At 42.8% G+C, this 17,090-nt stretch overlaps 1 protein-coding gene across 1 annotated transcript in view; it reads right to left on the minus strand.

The window, feature by feature from the left end:
* HCFC2 (host cell factor C2) overlaps positions 1 to 17,090 on the minus strand; it is an 886,151-nt gene that overhangs the window by 81,886 nt on the left and 787,175 nt on the right. The window lies entirely within an intron of this gene.

Raw genomic sequence — 17,090 nt, forward strand, 5'->3', positions numbered from 1 at the left:
GACTACTACTTATGGGGATGGACAGAGGAACTTTCTTCTGCTAGTTACTTTTCAGTGGCCACTGCTACCACCATGGCATCTATGGAAACTCACTGTCCAAAAAAGGCTTATCCTTTGGAGCTGTGATAATTTTGTCTGGTCTCTTGGGGATTGGTTTGGTGACATCAAGGGTCTTCCACATCTGACAAGAGATCAATTTGATGAACTCGTTGATGGGTGAAGATACCCAGGAAGTAGATGGGTGGGTACCAAAAGCCTGCAGGTACACAGATTCCTTGGTCAAAGGGTTGAAAGATTTCCAATCACCTCTCTGCTTAAGTATTTCCAATATGTCTACAAAGGAGACATTGTCAGGAGGTGATCTGGGGGACCCTTCACCCTCACTGAAATCCATGTCTTTGGTGATGGGGGGATGTCTGGAGAGGTTTCGAAAAAGAAGGGGTACCTTGCTGGGTAGCCTGAGGTTGCAGTACCCTCTGACCCCGTGCAGGGGTTGGTTGATGTTCTGGGCCTGAAATATCCAGGGACAGGGGCTCCAAGGATGAAGGAACTGACCTGGTACTGGAAGTAGCCAATGCCCTCTTCATGGCCTCGAAGGCTGACCCACCAGAATAGAAGAGGCGCTTCAGGGCCAAAAGGGAAGAACTCAGCACTGAAATCCCTCTCTGTCCCAATGAGTTCCCTCTCAAGACCAAAGTCGGACCCGAACGTGTCAGAACCCGACGACTTGGAACAGACAGACAAGGTGCAGCCCCGAGAGGACTCTAGTTCCGATACAACCGAAGTACTCAGGGCAATTGTCCAGTCTGAAGAAAAGGAGACGTTCTGGAAAGCTTGGAACCGAGCACACTAAAGTACCTGTAGAGGTTAGAGGAGGAGGACTGGAAGGGGACGTGGAAGGTGTTGGTGCCTGTCCTGAAGGGATAGGAATGAACAGAGTGCCTGCATTGCCTTGGGGCATAAGTATTTTCATCACCAACCTCTCCACATTGACTTCTGTCAGATGCCTGGAAGAACAGACGGAGACCACGGAGGTCCCTTTGGTCTGTCCAAGAATGGAGGAGGTGGTCTGCAACAAAGGGGCCCACTGAAGGTGAATACTGAGTCCTAGGTAGTGGAGTAAAGTCAGAAGACAATTGTTCCGTACGATGAAATAGAAACCAAGGATGCAGATATCAGTTCAAAGACATGTTTTGGGGCCAAGGATTTAGAAGTCGGCTCCGTTGTTTTCTTCTTTTCTGGGCTCAGTGCCAAGGAAGTACTTTGAACAGAGGCAGAGTGTTTCTTCGTCTCCGAGGATCTAGAAGAGGAGGAGGAGGAGGAAATTTGTCCATATTTGTGTTTGGTCTTGTGGAGAGATCCAGCTTTGGTCTCCCCCAAAAAAGGAGGGAATAAGGCCTTTCAGAATAAGCTTATTCTTTCTATTTACCAGCGCTCGGTGACAAACCATAGTAGATAGAACACTCCCCTTGCAAGTGCAAGGTACCCAGACAATACACACATAAGGAATGCTGGTCAGAAAAAGGAATTTTGTGATCACATTTCATACATTTTTTGAAACCAGCCTGAGTTTTCTCTTTAATCAGCCATGGTCAAGATAAGTCAACAATTTCAATGCACAATAACACATTTAGAGAAGGAACCACTCTCACAAGAAAAAAGTCAACAGGAAAGGAGATTTTTTTTTGAAAGGGGAGAGTTACCAACAATGGTAACAGCAGACTTACCAAACGGTAAGAGGAAAGGATAAGGGGTATCAGCGATGGTATACAAGAGCTAGTTAACAGTAGTTGGAAGGGGAGAGAGAAAGAGAGAGAGAGGGGAAATAATTTTGCCTAAAAAATGTCTGAAAGTTATGAAAAGATGAGACAGATAACAAGCAAGGTTTAAAATAAGATTAGAAAGGACAAGGAAGAATTTTTAAGCAAAAAAACATGACTTAAGTGTAAGAATCAAGAGAGAGGGGAAAACATGTCTGAAGCTGATAGCAGCAAATGGGATCTGAGGTAATCTCAGTAAGCATTATGGGCAAAGGATGTGCTTGAGAGTTTCTGGAGTCCACAAGCTATGGAAATGGCAGAGTCGATTCTGAAGAATCGCAACTGAATTGACAGGTTGATGACAGAATGAAGACTGACCGTCAGATTGTAAGTTATGTACTCACTATAATGAATGTTCCATGTTTATCCTACTTTCATCTGGGTCAACAGATGATTCTTGGATCTGTTCTTGGCACTTCCAAACGTTTGGATCCTCCCCTACCCATAAATCCCTCTCTGCTTCTCTCTGAATACCTTAGATCAAGTCTGCCCTATAACCTATGTGATATATTATAGAAAACTAAGTTCAAACCAAATGCAGAATAAAGTTATCTAAATACAGGAAAAAAGCAGCAAACCGCTAAGATGGTTTGCAAGATTCCTTATGGTAGTACCCATTCTCTGAGATGCCATGGGTAAAAATTTTTGAAAGGGGAAAAGGACAGATGCTGAATCAGACAAATATAGGACAACACTGATCTATTGCTATGGTGAGTACATAACTTTCATATCCAATGTCCATCTCATTAAACAGACGGGATAGACTCCCTTGCCCTGGGAGGCATTGGAGGAGGACATTCCTGAATACAGTGCAGCCAAAACAGGTGCATGATCTGGATTGTATGTCCAGTTTACAGTTAGACACAAAGATATGAAACACTGATAATGCTGCAGTAGCATAAATCTCATTGATGGGCAGATATTTTTTGAAAAACTGTAGAAGTTGCCACTAATCTTGATGAATGAGCTGCTGTTTTTTACATAATGGTAACCCCAGTTTGTTATGAACAAATAAAATGCAGTCAGACAGCCATCTAGACAGGGTGACTTTTGAAACACAGTACCTCAATCTGACTTTGGAAAAGGCAATAAAAATTGATCAGATTTTCTGAAGTCTTTTGTCCTGTGGAGATAAAAATCTGAGTTGTCTATGTACATCAAGTAAACGTAGTGTGTTATTCTCCTTTGTTAGAGTACTTCAGGAAGAAAAATGGATGATGTAGTGATTGATTATGTTAGATTTGGATGCCACCTTAGGAACAAAGGAAGGATTAATTTTCAAAAAGACTCTATCCTTACAGAAAAACAAATATGGAGGTTTGCAAGAAACAGCATGTAATTCTGAGCTTCTCTTGGCTGAAATAACTGCCACTAAGATAATTTTCCATGTTAAGAATGTAAGATCTGATGAGGCTGCAGGCTTAAAAGGGAACTGGGTAATAGCCTGTGATATAATACCCCAAGGTGGAACCGGAACTTTGATCGCAGATCTGAAGAAAAGTCCTCAAGGAAACTTTAGACACCTTCAAAGAAGCTGTGGGTGTCTGATTATGGCCAATGTGAATTTGAAATTTCTGCCAACTGGATTTTTATGGAAGAGAAACTAGAAACTTTATGAAACAATTTTGACAAGAAATAGAAAATGGAAGGGAGAGAAGTAGAAAAAAAGGAAACAATCATTTTTCTATAACCCAGATTGAAAATCTTTTCCATTTACTGTGGTAAACCTTTCTGGTGCTAGATTTTTGAGAGGATGTTACAGTACAGACTACTCTTTCAGAGAGCCTGGCATCTCTGGTCATCATTAGAATTGGAACAACCAAGAAGTCAGGTTCATTGTTTCTAGATTTGGGAGAAGATAAACGAATGGATGAGATAGGAGGTCTGGACTGTGAGCCAGTGTTCAGGGAGGACATAACAGATGAGGCTGAAGAAATGGGAACCAAACTTGTCTGGGCCAATAAGAATCAACGAGAATTACTTTTGCCTTGTACCTCCTGTTTTTTTTAATAAACTTTGTGATCAAAGGAAATGGGGAAACGATGAAAAACCAGCGAGAACTAGTGCCAATTGTGGACCACAGTGCCCTTCTGTGACTGACCCTGAGGAGGGATGAGGGCAAAGAAACTGCTACTACACTTGCTGAGGTGAGATGCAAACAGGTCACAGCAAGGGCTGTCCCCAGTGATGGAAAATTTCATTCACCACTCACTGATTGAGGAACCACTTGTGAGGCAAAAGAATATTCTGCTTTGCTTGTGTGCTAGCACACTGGATGTCCCCAAGATGTGCATTGCTACAAGAAAGCCATGGGAAAACATTGCCCATTGCCATAGTCTCATGGCTTCCTGCCAAAGGATAGGATTCAATTCCACCTTGTTAGAAATGTACCAAACAATGGACATATTGTCAGTTGGAATGGAGATCACACCTTCTGGTAGAGTCTTGAAATGGCTGCATGCTACTAGGACAGCTCTCATCTCAAGAATGTTGATGTGAAGGTTGACCTCTAACAGAGTCCAGGTACTATGAACCATCTTCCCTTCATAATGCTCCCCACCCTGAAAGGGAAGCATCTGTAGTGACCACAGCTGTTGGAACATGGAGATAGAAAGAATGGCCTTCATATAACGCTGGGGTAGACAGCCACCACCTGACATTATTTCTGCATACTAGATTTAGTCTGATGGGTGTACTCAAAGGACGATGTAGCTGTGATCATTCAACTGGCAGAGTCCACTAAAAGACTCATGTGGAAACAAGAGAAGGAAACCAGAGAGACAGTTGAGGCCATAACGCGTAGTAGTTTTAGAATCAAACTCACTGGTGGAGAAGAAAGTTACCACCACCTGCCTGGCTACTCCTAGAAAAGAAAAAAACATCCTGGAGTGTAGTACAGTAGCTATTTATGTTAGCATGTCTAGATGGCATCCAATAAATTCTAGTGACTGAGTGGGATACAGTTGACTTTTTTGAATGTTGACTGTTGTACTCAATCTCTGAAGTAACTGGAGTACAGAACTCCTCCATTGGATGAGTAGATTCTTGATCAGAGCAGTGAGGAGTCACTCTCCAGGTATGGAAAAACTTGGAATCATTGCAGTCTGAGGTGGGCTGTGACTACTGCCATGCATTTGGTGAACACACAGAAGGTGGGGATGGGGGGCTGTGGTGAGACCAAAGGGCAGAGCTCTAAAGAGATGACTGGCTCCCAGCCTGACATGGAGGAAACTCCTGGACTGCTTATTTATCTTTATATGATAAGCATCCTGGAGATCTGTTGAGCACATCCAGTTGTCCTTGCCAAGTAGTGGTAGAATAGACTGAACGGTGACCATCCAGAATTTTTTCTACTTCACAAACTGATTTAAATGACTGAGGTCCGAAACTGGCCTTGGGTCCCCTGTCTTTTCTGGATCTAAAAAGAACCTAGAGTAGACTCCGGATCCTATCTGGTCTGGTGGGACTTGTTGGATGGTTCGTTTTTCTAACAGCTTTTTAACATCTGCTGTGGCAGATTCCATTTGGTAGAGTGGCAATAGGGGAATCTTTTTTTCGTGGTTTGAGTAAAGGAAGGGAATTATATATCCATTAATAATTATCCTTAACATACGAGTCTGAAGTGATGGCATGGGATAAGAACCCTTCGACTCCTCATGAGTACAAAGGTCGGGCAACCCTTTAGGGGCACTGGAAGGATTTCTCAGAAAATGTTCCACAAAATCCTTGGTTCTGTTGATTGCCTCTGGCCCTATGGTGATGTCCACTGCAACCCCTACCCCCCAAATGTCGCTGGGGGGGTGTCCAAGGAAGCATCTTGACTAAAACCCTGAGATTTTTTGAACCACATCTTATTATCACATCTTCACTGATTCCTGGAAAAAGTCCTTTGAGAAGTTGAGAAGCAGATTATCACAGCAGACAGGGTCTTATCATCCTGCTTGCTCCTGGTTAATATACCTTTAACCTTCAGTCCAAACAGAAACCATCCAAAGTGGAAACAAAAGGGGCATTAAGGAATGACGTCTTTAAGCTTTCCACAAAAACACATTGCATCTAGGAGTGGCAATGAATGGATATGCCAGTGCCTGCTGCTCTTACCGCTCCATCAGCTGTACTTGACAGCAGACGCATGGAGATATAGGAAATAGAATTGAGGGTAGATAGCTCTGACTCCATATTTTTCTAGTTATCCACTGGCAAAGTACCCAAGAAGAAACTGGCAAGCTCCTTAGTCAATTCTATGGAAGAGTGTGACATGAGCCAGGTAGTTCAGCGCTCTAGGTGAAAAAGTTGCTGATGCACAAGTCTGTTTTCCAAATCTGTCTAGTGCCCTAGATACCTATCTGGGGATGAAAAAACATGTTCTATTTGGAGAGTTGCTTTTTGGTGGTCGCCATTATGACCACATCATCTACCAAAGGACCTTTACTCCAATGTACCCTAACCTGGGTCAGGGTCATTCCAGGCTCTCTGAGCCACCAAATCAATGAGACCATCAGGAGAAGGGACTGATGAGCCAACTCCAAAACCATCCAGGAACACAGATTCTTCTGGGGAAGGTGCTTCAGTGGACCAATCCCCCTGCTGCTTCATCAATTCCAGGATTTCCCCAAAATTGATGTCTCTTAAGAGGGACCTAGAGGAACCTTCCCTTTCATCCAAATCCATATCTTTCTTGACAGATTCAGGGGAAGAAGCTATACGTTTTCTTCTCTTATGAATCCAAGGTTAGGGAGCCTCAGATGACTGACCTGAATCAGACTGGCAGCTCAGCGCAAGCACTTCCCCAAGACTTTTGGAAGCTGACTGTTGAAGCAGAGACTGGGACAGAATGAGAAATGGGTCAGGATGGATCCGAGCATGAAGGAGGCATCACTTCTTGGGTAGTGAGAACACTCTCAAAGGCTATGAATGCCAAGCTGGGAATGAGATCCTCCTGAGGTGCTGGGGCCAGGAAAACTCCACCAACATTGGAGATCAGCTATCAAGAGTCAAAGTCCAGACAAGCAGGGACTGATGTGAAAGTTTCAAGGCTGATCTGTCCTCTGGGGCCTCAGCCCTGATACTTTATTTTATTTACACTTTACAGACAGAGGAGTGTACTTGCAGTTAAATCATATAGAAACATAGACTAGTCCAGTCAAAGTCTGTCATCTCAAAGGCTGAATGGTGCTCCTACCTTCTTCCCTATCTTTTGGGAGAAGGGGGGAGAGAGAGTGGAACTTGAATAAAAAGTACAAGTCATGTTCCCTCAGAAAGAAAGGGTGTACCTGAATTCAGATTAACAGATCCAGGTTAACCACTGAAGGCCTCTAATAGTGACAAGCTGCTCTGGGTCATCAGCATTGGGATCTGATAGGCGCTAGCACAGCGGGTCTATGTCAGATAATCGAGTTTTCAGAAACTCGAAATTCATACAGTGGAGACCATATGACTGAGTTTCCAAAAACTCGATCATCCAAAAAAAAAAAAAACACACAAAAATTTACCTTTTTATGTTTTGCAGGGGGACAAGCCCCCCACACCATTTGCAAATTAAATATACCAATTCAGAAATTGCACTACAGTGAGGAAAAGGGTAAATTTCCTGATCCGCACTGTACCGCGATCTCCATTCAAAAGCTTCACGTTTTCAAAAACTCAATCTATGAACTTCAAGTTTCTGAAAACTCAATCAAGTGATAGGGACCCAGCTCAACATATGATTAAGTCTGTTGTATGTTGCTTTGTTATAGTTTCTGAACTCCATCAGCTCAAGACTTGGGGACAAAGAGAAGAGATTTCCTGCTTGAAGAAAACCAGACAACAGATCAGGAGACTGGTTTCCCACATACTTCTCAACCTCTTAGAACAAGAAATTTGGACAGAACCCAAAATAATGGGGGGGGGGGGATGAAGGCCCAAAAATAGTGACAGATTTTGAATACTGCTCTTAGAAACTTAGAAAGTTGCTAGAATAAAAGGATGTGTATTCGCACAACATCCGTAACTTTCTTAAGAATATGAAGTCTGAAACTGAAATGTATTTCATTATTTAGTGACCTCAGTCCTCAGTGATATGACAGAAAACCACAAATTTTATAAGGAACAAAGCAAAACTATGAGGCAAAAATCTGGACAGTCTGTGAAAATCTAGACATTTAAGACATATGCTCTCCCTTAATACCTGAAACTGCCACCACTAGTTGGAATAGCAAGTCTAAATTATGATCAGAATGAGCCCCAGAGGCAATGACCCAAACAAACAAAACCTTTCACAATACAGAAAAAAAAGAGCCAATGATGCCTCATTGAGCCAGATGCTGAAATGACCTCAAAGTAACCAGTTTGGGTGAATACTCGGTTGGGAAACTCTTAGGGATGTTCTCATGCTACCAAATGGACCACAGATTAAGAAAACCTACAAGACCCATAACATACTCAAAAACTGTAGGGATTCCTCTCCTGAGATAGCTGGGTCACTCATGCTATGGATTTAAAATACACTACAATCCCCTAACTGATCCTGCCATGCGTGGCATGAAGTGCTGAATAACACACTGCAAGAAGACTGCATCTATCAAATAAGGACCATAACTAAAATCCAGCCTAGTCTTTAAATAAAAGTGGGGCTGGCATTATGCAATAAGCCAGAGATCAGCCCAGACTTCCTGAAAATGGTCCTTATAAATGCAAACGTCACCCTATATGGGATCTATAAAGGTGAGTTCACCCTTACCTGCCTGTGATGGCTGGCAGATGCCCTGGGTACATTGCACAGAAAGGAAGGACAAAAAATGGCATGAGCTCAAACTCTGGCTTCTCAAGGCTGCCTCTGGCTCCCAAACATATGCTTCTATAATGAATTACTTTTCTGCAAAAAGCAAAAAGGTCAAGTCTGAATACATTAAGGGCAAAATAAGTGGAGCACTTTCAATGGACCCTTCCCCATCATTCCTAAATACATTCTGTGCTGCTCTAGTAGCCATATAACACAAAATATAAGGACACAATGATAATAATGAATACGGTATATCCTAAATTGGTGGGAGAGGGTCAGTAAAGCCAAGTAACAGCTGTCAAAATTAATCAGTAAGAAGAGGTTCATAGGTGTGTACTAGGCTAATGGCCCTGGAGCCTTTACAAGCCTAGCCCATAAGATTACCCTGACATTGTGCCACCCAACCTTAGTTCCCAGTGTCTCTGTCAAGTAGAGCCACTGGAGTGATCCCCGGGGTGAATTTTCTATTTCCCATCCACTCATCAAGATTTCTCTTGAAGTTGCAATGTGGTGGTCAAAAGAGAAGTTGCTGTCAACCTGTGTTCTCAGATCTCTTAAAATGCCTTCTGTGTCCAGTGGACTACCATCAATGTGGTAATTCATGGAAACCGGGTTTTTCCAAAAGGGGGTGACACATTTTTTGGCATTGAGCTTAAGAACATGGTTCTGACACCAGCCGTTGGTCTCAGTGAGGCCTTTCTGTAGGATGTCAACATCACTTGGGGAGTTGATAATAGCTCCCAACTTGCAATTGACTGTGAACTGTCAGCCAGAGTCCCTTTCGTGTTGGCCTGGACTTCAGAGAAGTAGATACCAAACAGGAGAGGACCCGAGATCGAACCCTGTGGGACTCCACTTGTGACTGATCGGTAGTCTGACTTGGAGTCAGCTACTTTCACACTTTGGGTTCTGTGAGCCAGTTTGTGACTCACCTAGTGATATAGGGGTTGATGCTTAGCTTAGTGAGCTTTTCGATGATTCCTGAGTGGGGAATGGTATCAAAGGCCTTGGCCAGATCACGGTAGGCTGTATGAACCACCTTGCCTTCATCCACAGCTCTGGTGACTGACTCAAAGAAGTTGACCAGGTTGAGCAAGCATGGTCTACCTTTCACAAAACCAAACTGTGTGGGATCCAGAGTTTGGAGATTCCCTATATCCTTGTTTATTAGGTCCATGATGATGCGTTCCATAGCTTTGCATATCAGACTCATCAGGCTAATGGGGCGATAGTTGCCAGAGTCTGTAGTCGCTCCTCCTTTGTGCAGAGGGATGACTGTAGCAATGCACCATTCGGTAGGGACAAAGCCTGAGGTGAGGCTGTGACTCAACAGGGCACACCAGTGAGATGTCAGTTCACTATGTAGTTCATGTAGAACACAGCCAGGGATATTGTCAGGTCCCACAGATGCTGTATTCTTGGCCTTGGGCAGTGCTGTTTTAACTTGTGCAGCAGTAATACTGGGTGCCTGGCAATCTACTGATATTGCGATTGGTCCGTGGGGGGGGAGGGGTAAAGTTGGTAATGAATCGGTCAGCCAGTATACTCTTTTCAAACTTAAAAACGCAAAACCTTAAAATGTTGAAGGCACAGATCAGTGAATTTTTTCCCAGGGAAAAGATTTGCTGATCCAAAAACAATGTACAGGCAAAATAAAGTTGGGGGCTTCACCCCCCACACCCCCCGATGTGAGAGGCTGTGCCCCCCACACCCCCTCAACTTAAATATGCCAACTCAGAGATGGCACCACAGTGGAGAAAACAGCAAAGTCTGGAGAATGGCCCATCGATTTTTTCCCTGAGGAAAAAATCGATGTTCCATGCCTTTGACATTTTCAGGTTTTGCGTTTTAAAATTCGATATAAGAGCATTCGTTAATTTAAGTGTTCACTCTTCTGATAGGAACCCTATTGGCAATATCTGTTGGCTAGGTATAGGAGGTACCATTGTGCAGTAGCTAAGAGCAAATCTGGGTATTGCTGTGGAGATTCTTTACATAACTATAGAAGGCCTTGTGGATGTCTTTACTATCTGCTGCAATTCTGTTTTCATAGCTAGCTTTAGAGGATTTGATGAGGGATCTCAACTTTTTGTTGAGGCTGATAAGGGAGTTTTTCTATTCTGGGGACTTCACCTTATTCCACATCAGTTTCCTCCCTCTGTTGTGAGTTCGTTTACGGCAGGGGACCACCAGATTGGCTTCCTTTTTTGGAGGACAGCATCTTGGTTCTACTGGGTATGTTGAGATCCATGCATTTGTGTACGTGTTTGTATAGGGCATTAGTGTATGAGTCGGTGGTCATGCAACTGTTCTCCATTTGCATGGATGCCCTGAAGTTAGCCACCTGTTTTTAGGAGCCCAAAGTTAGCTTTGGAGAAGTTTTTCATGGGGGTTACCTTTGCGGGAGGGGGGTGGGAGAGATGTAGATTTCCAGGGTGATTAGTTTCTGGTCAGATCTAACCAGGGAGGAGTTGACTATTGGGGTAGAACAAAGGCCACCCATGTTAGTAACGACCAGGTCAAGGATGTTGCTACCTCTAAATGGGGTAAAAACAAGCTGGTCCAGGGCACTGGAATTAATGAATTCCAGGAAATGTGGGGCAAGTGTATTAGTACAAGAGTAATTTTCCCAGTTAATGGAGGAGTAGTTGAAGTAGCCCAGTATGAGAGTGTTAGGTTGGACCCTAACATTTTCCAGGGTACTTAGAAACGTGGAGTGTGAGTCTTGGGACCTGAATCACGGTCTTACCCAAAGTTAGCTGCATCTGAAGTATCTCTGATGCATTATGTTGGGCTACCAGTCTGGAGGTGTGCACATCCTTTATGAATATGGAAACACCACTGCCTTTGGAGCTTCTGTACAAGTTTTGGGGCCGAAAGGTGTGGAATGAGTTATAGCCTGGTAGTGCAGGGGTGCTTTCTGCTGCCTTGAACCAGGTCTCTGTTATAGCAGAAATGTCGATGTTCTCCATTTTAAGGAGTGCTTCGAGTGAGTGGATTTTGAGATTTAGACTTCTAGCATTGAGCAGCATGACCCTCAGATTGCATTTGTTTGTAGCTGTTATGGTGGTGATTTGGTCTTTGGAGCACTACCTAAAAAAGGCACTATAGGGCTGGCAAGAGCCTTGGTCAGAAGTCCAGGGGTGACAGATGCAGGCCATCTCTGGCAAAGTATTGAGGTCTGTCAATCATGTCATCCCAGGCAGATACTGGATTCCCTTAGAATGATACCAGAAACATAGCCAACTGCTGAAATCAATAATTTTCTGCTTATACTGTGTTATCATTCTGGGTAATTTTGGGAGGCTGCTCAAGGCTAGGGTCATACCCCCCCTGGGCTACATAATCAAAGAGTTCCTCCATGTCTCTTTTCATATAATCCAGGGCGATATGTCTCAGGTCATTCACATCCACATGTACAATGACAGAGTCATATTCGTACCCGTTATTGAGGGACCTAAGTGTATGCGTTATGCGGCGGATCCTGGCACCTGACAGTCAGCTGACTGTTATTTTCTCCTGATTCAACCTAGTGAGTGAGACATCAGTGTGCCTCACTATTGAGTCACCTATGACTAGTGTGTTGGCCATGCTGTTTTGCCTTAGGGGCTTTGGTTGAATGGCATACTGTTTAGGAGAGTTATGTGCCTTGTGATTAGTGCTGTGTTGTGGTGGTCGAGTGCTTTTCTACCTTGGAGGTCTCTGCTGTTTGGGTAGATTTTTATTGATAGCCTCTACGAAGGTGGGTGTGTGGTTTGTGTTTTTATATGAAGGCAGTGCTGGTGTGTGTTCAGGAGGGCTATGTGTTCCATGTGGTGTGTTGCAAGTGTTGACCTTCTCCTCTTGACCAGCTATTCTGGTCTTGGCTGGAGAGTGCATGGCTTCCAATTTGAATATATAAGTGCTTCTCTCACAAGCCTGAGTATTGGAATGTAAGAAGAGAGGGTAGTCAGTGTACATGAGGCAGTTGTTACATTGCCTCAGGATGCCCAAGTTCACCAGGTTAATAGGAGAAAGCACAGGAAACTGACCTTTAGACATGCCTGGAGGGGTGGGCATTAATAAGTACTAGAGCTGTGTCCTTGTAGAACGTTTAGTGCTAGTAGAACTTTTGAGGTGCTTACATGAATATGATTCTTATTGAGCAATGATGTTAAAAAGAAGATTGAGAATAACATTAGTGGTGTTCTGACTATATTTTAAAACTGAAACAATGTTACAGCCAAATATCATATACAAAGTGCTCTCGCTGAAAAAGACTCCAGTACATTATAAAATGCTCAAACAAAACTGACTTCAGAAGAGATTCACAAAATCCCAGATTAAACCAAATATGACAGTGAGGTCCAGATGTAGGTAAAAATAAATGACTCAAAAAAAGAATGATATAAACTGTAATAAGGAGTACCTCCAGGTCTAAGTCGCAGAATATGAGCAGGATGAAAATATACACTGTTTCAAGTTGATAAAGGAACCCTACTGCTAAAAGCCAATTCAACAATGTCAAAAATATAATTTATAATATGAAATTTATATTAATAAAAATGTGCCACAATTAAAAAAGAAAAAAAAAATCACTAAAAGGATCCATACCTACTGCATAAGAATGTACAAAGATACAACATGAAACTTTGACTTCACACAGATTGGCACCAGGAATAAACAAACATAACTGAATTTTAACTGCAATAGCAGTGAACAGAAAGTGTTGATAAAATCAAATTATCTAATTGTCAAAATGTTGGTGACAGCAGTTTGGCTATTTATGTTCAAGTCAGATAAGTTTAATAAGATACAAGTTACCAAACTTTTCTAAAAACAGCACTTTAATAATACAGAAGAAATGTCATCTTCCAAAGCTAAAAAGGGAGGTCATTGTCTGACTGTACTCATCCCTCATTAGACCCATTATATAGTATAACGCCCCATTTGGTATGTACCTCACAAGACATCTGCAATGGATGGAAAGGCCACATAAATACCTCACTAAAAGAATCACAGAGCTAAAGCAGATGCCATATGCTGACCGTCTAAAAATACTCCAGCTATATCGTCTCCTCAGATGCGATCTCTGCTTAACATACAAGGCCACGTCAAACCCTGAGCTGTTGGACATGCTCCACTTAAAAAAATCCCAATCCCTCAGAGCCACATGCTCCAGGGATCTAAACCTTGTCATCACAATGAACAAAACATGCTGGAGGGATAGGTTCCTGACCCAGAGACTCCCCATACTCTGGAATAGACTGCCCATACATGTCAAGCAGAGCGCCTCCTTGGCCCTCTTCAAAAGGAACCTTGATGATTGGATGGGAGATAGGAAATTCACCCTGGGGATCATTGTCAGTCGCCCCTGGTAGACAGGGGTCCAGGGAAGTAAATATTGTGGGAAGAAATATCCGGGGGAATTGTTATGGCTAGGCTTGTATAGGGCCGATAGCCTAGTACCAACCTATGAACCCATAAAGACACAGTCTGCAATACTTTAGTAACACATCTAGCAGTGTCAGTCCATGCAGTACAAGCTGTAAAACTCCCAACACCCAGAGGCTCATAGAAATCACAAAAAGGCAAGCAACAGACACCTGAACAGCAAAGACTTGGGCAGACTCAGCCAAATATGAGAAAGGTTCACAGGAAAACAATGTGATTGGTAAGAAAAGAGCAGTCTCTTTATGTGCAGCAATTTTAGTGTTAGCAGCATTCTCCATAGGTCAATAATATTAATAGGTTCAAAAGCTTCAAAATGAAAGCCAAAAGCTAAGAAGCAGAATCAATTGACAAAGGTAAAAAGAAGCAGCAGAATTAAAATCATAAATAGCCAGCAAAATTATAAGAATGTCCACATGCAGTAGATCAGACAGACAGCCAAGATCGCACCATCTTTCCACAGTACCTGTAGATAAGGGACTAAAGTTCTCAGATCCAGAAAACAGAAGTCACGGCGGCCATCAGACATGTTTCTTAGGAGATGAACTTTAAAAACTGTGAGCCTATATGTTCAAACAAGAGTCCATTCGAAGCCAACCAATCATGAAGTTCAATGTAGAAGTAGAGTAACTCTTAAAAACTACTTAATCAGCCAGTCGTGGGCCTCAGTCAAGCCTTTTGCTAGATCATGATGACCAAAATTTGCTGCCATTTATTAGGATTATGAAATGACACCCATATCACGTAGGTGCCTGAAGTCTGGAACACCCATGTAGTGACTGTCTGGTAAGCTGCAGGATATAACCCTCTGCCCAAATGGAAAACTACTTCCACTTCTAAGAGTACATCTGGAGGTGCCAGAATTCTTGCAGGTTTTAGTACCTGTGACAACCTAAGTCAGATAGGATCAGGGGTCAACAACAAGAATTAGCCCTAAGGTGGAGCTGTTTCTCCAAGCAATGGTTATTCTTTGGTTTGGCACAGAAGGCTTTCCTGTTCTGAAGGGACCGTGAATGCTTGACATCACATTCTTTTCAGAGAGCAAGGATGAGTCTAAGTCATGGCTGTACAAACATTTTGGTTCAGGGTCAATTTACCATACTTGGCAAAGTTTGGTGTGGGTACAATTTAAGTGTATCCTCCCTACACTTTGCAATAAGGCACAGAAGGTATATGGGAATTTCCCATGTCACTGGCTAGAGAATATGTCTACTGCCAGCTTCCCTTGGCCTGGTGCACAGAACAGATGCAAGGAGAGAACTGCATTGTCTAGAATGGCAAACAGGTTGACCTCTATAGTGCTTCACTTCCAAGTGATCCAAATCATGGATAGCTCCAGAACAGGATGGGAACAGCAACTCAAAACTCTGCCAACATTAATTTCACCCTATTTAACTGATCACAGAGTGATGCCTCTGTCTCTGGTACACTGCCAGACTAGCAATGTCTTTCTGCATAAGGGTGTGTACCCTCTTGCTTATGTGCCAAACTACGGCTTTGCTGTTAGACTGAATGAGAAGTAAACCTAGAAAAATGTAGCCCCCTAGAGATCTAAGCTCCATAACAATGGCATCTAAACTCCATATTCCTGATATGGTGCACCATCTTTGACAGTCCATTACCCCATATCTCGGTTATGGTGATCTGATGCTAATCAAAGATCTGTAAAAATGTAGTGGCACTGCAATTACTGACACATCACAGTCCACTAAAACACATGCATCCTCAGGAGTGCAAACTGAAGCAAGAAGATCATGACGGTAAAAAGGGACATAATATCCAAAAGGCTCTGGGCCTGTGTCCTCAACCCCCTCCTGGCGCCTCTCTACAGGTAGAGAGTGAAAGGCACTGAAGAATGGACTGCTCCATACTGATCAAATTATCTTATGAAACTAAATCATAGCATTAAAAAGGGAGTCAGTTAATAACATCATGAGCCAGTGATCCCCATAACAGAAATGGGACACAACCCTCTGACTCCATTTTCAGCAATCTGGTTGGAAACAATCCGTTGAAAATGCAGGTGAAGCTTAAATGGACAGTGTTTTTTGAAGGAAGGCAAGCTCCTCATAACACCTTCCCTAAATATACATCATCTTTAGAGTTACAACATTGTAAAGAAACAAAAGGAAAAGAAAAAAAATGAGAAAGCCATACTTGCATGCACCACAATCTTGCAGTAGAGCAAACAAAAAGTCTGAAAAAAAACTGGCGACTCTACACTTTGTGGAAATGTGGTGACTATATTTATTGAGTCAGTTTCTGTTAAAAGGTAGCTCTTTTGGAGACAAGTTACTCAGATAAAAGAACATACGGAGTTCCTTTTCTGCTCTCACTCACAGATTCTTGCTGTTAATCTAGCATCCTGGGAAATAACCCCTAAGAAAACAAGAAATACAAAAGAGCACCTTATACTGAAAAGTGGTGTTCACCAACAGATGGTGAATTAAATCAACTTCCTGGATGGACCTTGAACATTAAGGGGCTAAAAGGTATCCATCATGCCCAGCAACACCATTCAGGCACCATATGATACTTAGAATCATAACTCCATAAAGGTCACCATCTAGAACTTCATACACTGGATGTGTTCACTGAAATCACTGAGATTTAAACTGTGATGAAAGCCTTCTATCTCCTTCTACATAAAAAGGAGAGGCAACAGGAGTGCAGGCCTAGTTACAAACGAGATGCAACCCTTGTGGTCTCAAGTTAATTCTAGGCTTTTCATGACAGTTACGTGACAACATCTTGGTCTCTTAGCAGAGACCTTTCTGGGGAGGACCTAAAAGCTGCATGACGTGGTCAACCATGACTATGTCAAGCACTACTGATCTTTTGAGATGGCCCTCCAAGTAAGGGGAAAAAATATCTCCCCTATGGCCAGCAATACACAAAAGTGAAGTCTGTGACAGCTAAACTGCAGAGTGATCCTGCTGGATGATGGAGCACACTTCTGTGGAGGATGGAGTCTGATTCTTGACTGCCCTTTTAGTTTGTAAGGAGGCTTCTTCTTGGCAAGTTGGCTAGGACATAAAGAAAAAGAACAGTGAAAGAGGTGCATAAAGGGCTTCCAC

Source organism: Protopterus annectens, chromosome 11.part0 (assembly GCF_019279795.1).
Source record: "Protopterus annectens isolate FY-2018-M chromosome 11.part0, PAN1.0, whole genome shotgun sequence".
NCBI lineage: Eukaryota > Metazoa > Chordata > Ceratodontiformes > Protopteridae > Protopterus > Protopterus annectens.